Raw genomic sequence first — 7,420 nt, forward strand, 5'->3', positions numbered from 1 at the left:
CGATGGCACATAGTGGATGAATTGTGGACCGAAGTCAGACAAAATTCAAAGCTGCTTCAGCATCGTTCATAAGCTATTTGAATATGAAGCTGCTTCGACCCTATAATCTATGAATATCTGATAAAAGCCATGGATGCTTCTGAGAGGAATCGAAACCTAACATGAAGGCCAGATCCAACTGTCGGCCACCGTGCAACGGCGAGCCAAAACGAGCCCGCCCGACTAGTGCTAGAGGCTTAATTGACACCCAAGATGGAGCGCAAATCCGCTCCATTGGGACGTTGGGCGAGAATGTGACAGCTTGCTTTGGGCTCCTCATTGTTGGAACGGTCACTATTGCTAATTGACAAATTGGCAAACCAAACAGGGCCAGATTGCCAGGGATAATTAACAGAACCGAAATCGATAAATATGATTTCGGGAAAAACTTTTCCAAACCACCAGAAGTTTAGTCGCACTAATTACACCAAACAGAGCCGTGCCACACCTTCCCTCGCCGCTGAGCCGAAGTCGTCCTCAAATTTGGACCATCTGTGGAATAAGCAGAAAAACATGTGTCTCTCTTCAAGCTAGGAGACAGCTGGTGCCACCAGCCCTCGAAAACTGTAATGCCAAAGAGCCATTCTAACTAATCTAAGTTTCATCGCATGTTAATCACCTTCCACCACATCCCAGGGATCTTGGTGTTTCTCCGAGCGGTTTTAGGCTGACAAAGTTGGGCATAGCATTAGCATCGGGTGATGTTTGACGTTGATAAGTTTTATGCGAACTAAACTTTTCTACTAATTCTGGTATGTATTCAGGCAGAAGGTTGGATACTGGCAATATTTCGTTATTATTTGCTTATTACATTTTTATTGCACGTATTTGAAGTAAAAGAAGCACACGTTGTTGTTATTCAAACAGCTGCTTGAGTTAACATGATTTGGTTTAATATTTTTCATTTCCAATCACCACGTTTAATTCTGGGAAAACCTTTCATTATAGAATTAAGGGGTGGAAGAATAACTATAAAATGGCCTTCTGATTGAAAAGGCGTTAGTAAAAAAATGTCACGATGTAAATGGCACAAAAAAAACGCCGCAAATAGGACGTAACACTACATTATTTTTGGGGAAAGGCCCCAAACTTATACAAACCGGGAGTGTAGATAGTATAGGAAAAGGAAGCGTGGATGCTCCTGTTGGGAACTAAGTTCTGAAAGTTCTCCTGGAATTAAATTCTAAATTATTAAAAATAAACTTTCCCAAGAACATCTGCGGAAATCGCACCTGAAATTCTTTAAGGTACACCGGGGCAAGTTGAAATGCGGGGTAAGTTGAAACGGAAGCTGTAATTTAGATGGGAAATGACCGAGTGCTCTGATTATTTTTTTCAACAAACTACTCCCCTAGACGCACCTTCTGACTGCCATTCCCGGAAGATTGCAGCTTTCAAAACCAATTCCTGCCATTGTTTATTTTTCGCCCTTTGCAAAATCCAAACCAACTATTTGACGTCCCAATGAAACAGGTCTCAAACGATGTTTGGAAGAGTTTTTTCATAAAATTTTCACGGTAGATAATCATTCAATGTTGAATAAACATGATGATTATGAAAAATCGATGAAAGACCCGTTTTAATTTTTGTATTTTGGATGTTTGATATTGCTCCGCATGTTTAACTCATCGGGGCAAATAGAAATGCGTGGTGCGGGGCAAGTTGAAACAATGATTGAAAACGTCACCCTCGTTATTTAAAGAAATTTTTTTCCAGATGAGGGACCATGATGAAGGTCTGTATACGGACCGTATACGTCCGTATGTATTTATAAATACATACATTCGGAAAACATAAATTTATAAATACATGCAAACTTTTGAACATAAATTTAATAAATTTCTGCTAATTTCTTCATGAATGCAACCCTCCTACATAGAATGACAAGGGGTTCTGTTTAAAATGTAGTTGTTAGATTCTTAATCTACTGATCACTGTCTCTCAGAAAAATAAAACATAGAGTACATATCGTTAACTCCACCTTTGACTTCCCCAGGTGTCTATTTCTCCAATAGAAGAGTTTATGAGAGATCTGCTGGCTGATTAATTAATGTGCATTTAGGAAGAAGCCACAACCGAATTAATCAAGTGCACAATATTCAAGTGAACCAAATAATGAACCATCCTGAATAGTAATCCGAGTGGTCACCAGTAGTAGGAAATATAAATTTTCAGCGTAGTGCGTTCACCAGAATTTGGTCTCTGAAAATTCTTGTGACTTTGTTGTACACTGCCCTTATACGCATAAGAGCCCCATGTCATTTTCTCCGCCTTGAGTAATTTGCCGTTGAATTTTTCAAACTTGTTTTACATGCAGAAATACAAAAAAAACTAATAAATTTTTAAAAAATGATATCTTTTCAAAAATTTTACATAATATTCTTTATTTGTATATATTGCTGTGGACAATTAAATGGTATGAGGTGAACCGGTCAAGGGCCGAAAACCTCATTAATAAAGACAATAAAAAAAAAATTAAATGTACCATACTTAAATTAATTTTTTGTGTAAAAGAGTATCAAAATCTGGAATGCGAATTTTATGCGAGTAAATATCAAGATGAGACAACAAAAGTGGGAATTGTTTTCAAATTTATAGAACAAAGCTTACTATTTTATCAGTTTTTCTTAAACAGGAGGCAAACTTAAGCTAATTTCTGAAAGAAAATCAAAATCGTCAAAAACTTACATGGGACTCTTATGTGAATCCTGGCAGTATTATAGTCACCTTTACAACCTCGTGCTTCTTGAGTCTCACTGAGTACATAAATTTTGTTATTAATACGGAAAAATTAGCTTATGTCTGAATATAATGCAGTGTTTCAACTTGCCCCGATACGCGGGGCAGGTTGGAACGATGCATATAAAAAAATAATTCAAATATACAAAATATTTACAAAAAAGTTAATTAAGGTTGCTTATTTTTTATGCATAATCTTTGGCCTGAACTAGCAAACACCGCAAACGGAATCAAAAAGTATCAAAGGGTGATTTTTTTACAGCACTTCGAATATCAACTTTGAAAAAACCGTTTCAACTTGCCCCGGTGTACCTTATGAAGTTACTTTGCAAATGGTTTTTACGGTTTCCTATGAAATTATTTATGAAGTTTATCCTGATTTTTTCACGAAAATACGTTCAAGAGTTCCTCTCTGGATTTTCTCTAGGATTTCAATTGACTGTTTTCTAAAAAAAAACAATTCATTCAGGAAATATAGCAATAATTTACTCAGAAAAATTTCTACTCCAATTAAATATTCTACGAAAAATCAGTCAAAAAAAATCAGCCGAGAATTTCTTCGGAAGTTCCTCCGGGAATTCCTTCGGAAGCTCCTCCTGGAATTCCTTCGGAAGTTCCTCCGGCAACTCCTTCGGAAGTTCCTCGGGAATTCCTTCGGAAGATCCTCCGGGAATTCCTTCGGAGGTTCCTTCGGGAACTCCTTCGGAAGTTCCTCCGCGAATTCCTTCGGAAGTTCCTCCGGGAATTCCTTCGGAAGTTCCTCCGAGAATTCCTTCGGAAGTTCCTCCGGGTATTCCTTCGGAAGTTCCTCCGGGAATTCCTCCGGAAGTTCCTCCGGAAATTCCTTCAGAAGTTCCTCCAGGAATTCCTCCGGAAGTTCCTCCGGGAATTCCTCCGGAAGTTCCTCCGGGATTTCCTTTTGAAGTTCCTCCGGGAATTCCTTCGGAAGTTCCTCCGGAAATTCCTTCGGAAGTTCATCCGGGAATTCCTTCGGAATTCCCCAGGCAATTCTGCAGGGAATTCCTTCGGCAATTCCCCCGAGAACTCCTTCGGAAAATCCCCCGTGAATTTCTTCAGAAGTTCCTCCAAGAATTCCTTCGGAAGTTCCCCCGACAATAAAATCGGAAGTTCCCCCGGGAATTCCTTCGGAAGTTCCGCCGAGAATTTCTTCGGAAGTTCCCCCGGGAATTTCTTAGGAAGTTCCCCCGGGAATTTCCTCGGAAGTTCCCCTGGGAATTTCTTCGGAAGTTCCGATGGGAATTTCTTCGGAAGTTCCTCCGAAAATTCAGTCTGAAGTTCCCTCGGGAATTCAGTCGGAAGTTCCCTCGGGAATTCATCCGGAAGTTTGTGACCTACACTTTATCACTATATTGATTCGCGGGAGCTGATATTGAAGAGTATGGGTTACCTTACCATGTAAATCCACTACACTTCAGCACATCACAACAGAACATATCATCTGAGCCATACCCGAGTAGACGAAAATAGCTCATTAATATCAAATGTTGATAAGATAGCAAAATGAGATATTGACATGATTGATATAAGAGATAAAAGATCAGACGACAATATCAATATTTTGCACTAAAATATCATGAGGAGATCAAGTTGTGCTATTTGTAATAAGTGATCAATATCATGTGCCATTAGTTTGTTCTTATCCATAGCATATCTTGATGTTCAAATGATATTTCGGTGCAAATTTTTGATATTGTTGCCAGTTCTTTTATCTCTTATATCAATCAAAACCATATCATGTTTAGATATTCTGTTCATGGCTTCTGCCCGGGTACCCATGCCACATCGACTGAGCCGAATCAGAGCTTAGAGCACCAGATATAGAGATTAAACTACCTGCAAGTACCCCATGTATGCAAATTGTTTAGCGACGTGATCGTTAATTATAGGATTCGAGCACTCATCTCTCTTCGAATCTTCTATCCATTATTGCTCCAGATGTTTAAAAATTATCACCACCTCAGATCTCACTCTCAGTTATTTTTCCCACTAATATATCGTTGCACGGACACGGATCGAGTTTTAGTTTTCGGTTAAATATCAAGCAGGCAAGTCTAGCTAGCCAATATTAAAAGAGCCTGACCGAAAGTGAAGTGTTTTGATACCGGTGGTGTTAGAGTGAAGAAACCAGTGTTTCGATTATTAGAGGTGATGATGAAGATGGCACAATACAGGACAGATAATACAATTTAAAGTTTAATAGATGTCTTCCTGCAGACCACCTCTTAATATGTGCATGCTGAGGGGCGAAATGGAGTAGAGCGTATGTTTGCTAGAGATCGGTAAGAAACGAAACACGAAAACTGTGAAGTTATTCCGAAAAGACTCGATTGAAATTTGTGCTTGTTGACTGAAATGCTTCCCGCCGTTCAGGCCTTTCTATTCTTAGCCTACATCGATGGCTGTGCTCTTTGTGTCGTGTGATCTATTGGCTAAGGGTTCCACTAAGGCTAGTGAGAAGTCTGGCGCGGAGAATAAAATGTGGTTCGAGGCCATCGTCTGTCCGGACAGATCTTCGCTCTGCTGCCGCCGGGGGATACTCGTAGACACTGACGTCACACAACACCACAATTATGTCTAACCTTAGTCAGTAAGCCGACGATAGATCGTAAGTACAAACCCTAATAAATTATCACCTACTCATTGCTGCATGTAAAACTGATGCTTTTGTGTTGTGACGGGATGGTTCGAGTATATCACATCGTTAAGGTTCTTTCCATACGAACCACTTAGAGGAGTTGGTAAGTGAATCGCAGCTCCCATTTCATACCGTATTTTGTCCTCCGTCTCATGCGGCCTCCCCTCCCAAGGGGGTGGTGACAAGTTCTCTCGGGAATTCCTTCGGAAGTTCCCTCGGGAATTCTTCCGGAACTTCTTTCGGGAATTCCTTCGGAAGTTCTTCCGGGAATTCCTTCGGAAGTTCCCGGCAATTCCTTCGGAAATTCCCACGGTAATTTCTTCTGAAGTTTCCCCGGGTATTCTTTAGGAAGTTCACCCAGTAATTCCTTCGGAAGTTCACCCAGTAATTCCTTCGGAAGTTCCTCCGGGAATTCCTCCGGAAGTTCCTCCGGGAATTCCTCCGGAAGTTCCTCCGGGAATTCCTCCGGAAGTTTCTCCGGGAATTCCTCCGGAAGTTCCTCCGGAAGTTCCTCCGAGAATTCCTCCGGAAGTTCCTCCGAGAATTCCTCCGGAAGTTCCTCCGGGAATTCCTCCGGAAGTTCCTCCGGGAATTCCTCCGGAAGTTCCTCCGGAAGTTCCTCCGGAAGTTCCTCCGGAAGTTCCTCCGGAAGTTCCTCCGGAAGTTCCTCCGGAAGTTCCTCCGGAAGCTCCTGCGGAAGCTCCTGCGGAAGTTCCTCCGGAAGTTCCTCCGGAAGTTTCTCCGGAAGTTCCTCCGGAAGTTCCTCCGGAAGTTCCTCCGGAAGTTCCTCCGGAAGTTCCTCCGGAAGTTCCTCCGGAAGTTCCTCCGGAAATTCCTCCGGAAGTTCCTCCGGAAATTCCTCCGGAAGTTCCTCCGGAAATTCCTCCGGAAGTTCCTCCGGAAGTTCCTCCGGAAGTTCCTCCGGAAGTTCCTCCGGAAGTTCCTCCGGAAGTTCCTCCGGAAGTTCCTCCGGAAGTTCCTCCGGAAGTTCCTCCGGAAGTTCCTCCGGAAGTTCCTCCGGAAGTTCCTCCGGAAGTTCCTCCGGAAGTTCCTCCGGAAGTCCCTCCGGAAGTTCCTCCGGAAGTTCCTCCGGAAGTTCCTCCGGAAGTTCCTCCGGAAGTTCCTCCGGAAGTTCCTCCGGAAGTTCCTCCGGAAGTTCCTCCGTTCCATCGCAAGTTCCTCCGGAAGTTCCTCCGGGAATTCCTCCGGAAGTTCCTCCGGGAATTCTTCCGGAAGTTCCTCCGGGAATTCCTCCGGAAGTTCCTCCGGGAATTCCTCCGGAAGTTCCTCCGGGAATTCCTCCGGAAGTTCCTCCGGGAATTCCTCCGGAAGTTCAGCCGGGAATTCCTCCGGAAGTTCCTCCGGGAATTCCTCCGGAAGTTCCTCCGGGAATTCCTCCGGAAGTTCCTCCGGGAATCCCTCCGGAAGTGCCGCCGGGAATTCCTCCGGAAGTTCCTCCGGGAATCCCTCCGGAAGTCCCTCCGGAAGTCCTCCGGGTGTTCCGCCGGAAGTCCTCCGGGACTCCCTCCGGAAGCCCGCCGGGCATTCCTTCGGAAGTTCCTCCAGGAATTCCTCCGGAAGATCCTCCAGGAATTCCTCCGGAAGTTCCTCCGGAATTCCTCCGGAAGTTCCTCCAGGAATTCCTCGGAAGTTCCTCCGGGAATTCCTCCGAAGTTCCTCCGAATTCCTCCGGAAGTTCCTCCGGGAATTCCTCCGGAAGTTCCTCCGGAATTCCACCGGAAGTTCCTCCGGAATTCCTCTGGAAGTTCCTCCGGGAATTCCTCCGGAAGTTCCTCCAGGAATTCCCCCGGGAATTCCTCCGGAAGTTCCTCCGGGAATTCCTCCGGAAATTCCTCCGGGAATTTCTCCGGAAGTTCCTCCGGGAATTCCTCCGGAAGTTCCTCCAGGAATTCCTCCGGAAGCTCCTCCAGGAATTCCTCCGGGAATTCTTCCGGGAATTCCTCCGGGAATTCTTCCGGAAGTTCC

At 43.9% G+C, this 7,420-nt stretch overlaps 1 long non-coding RNA gene across 1 annotated transcript; it reads left to right on the forward strand.

The window, feature by feature from the left end:
* Positions 1-4,834: 4,834 nt before the first annotated feature.
* Positions 4,835-5,571, forward strand: LOC134211522 (uncharacterized). Its single transcript, XR_009979035.1, has 3 exons — positions 4,835-4,944; positions 5,000-5,078; positions 5,170-5,571. It is a non-coding gene; the product is annotated as an uncharacterized LOC134211522 (long non-coding RNA).
* The last annotated feature ends 1,849 nt before the right edge of the window (positions 5,572-7,420 follow it).

This window comes from Armigeres subalbatus, chromosome 1, assembly GCF_024139115.2.
Source record: "Armigeres subalbatus isolate Guangzhou_Male chromosome 1, GZ_Asu_2, whole genome shotgun sequence".
Lineage (NCBI taxonomy): Eukaryota > Metazoa > Arthropoda > Insecta > Diptera > Culicidae > Armigeres > Armigeres subalbatus.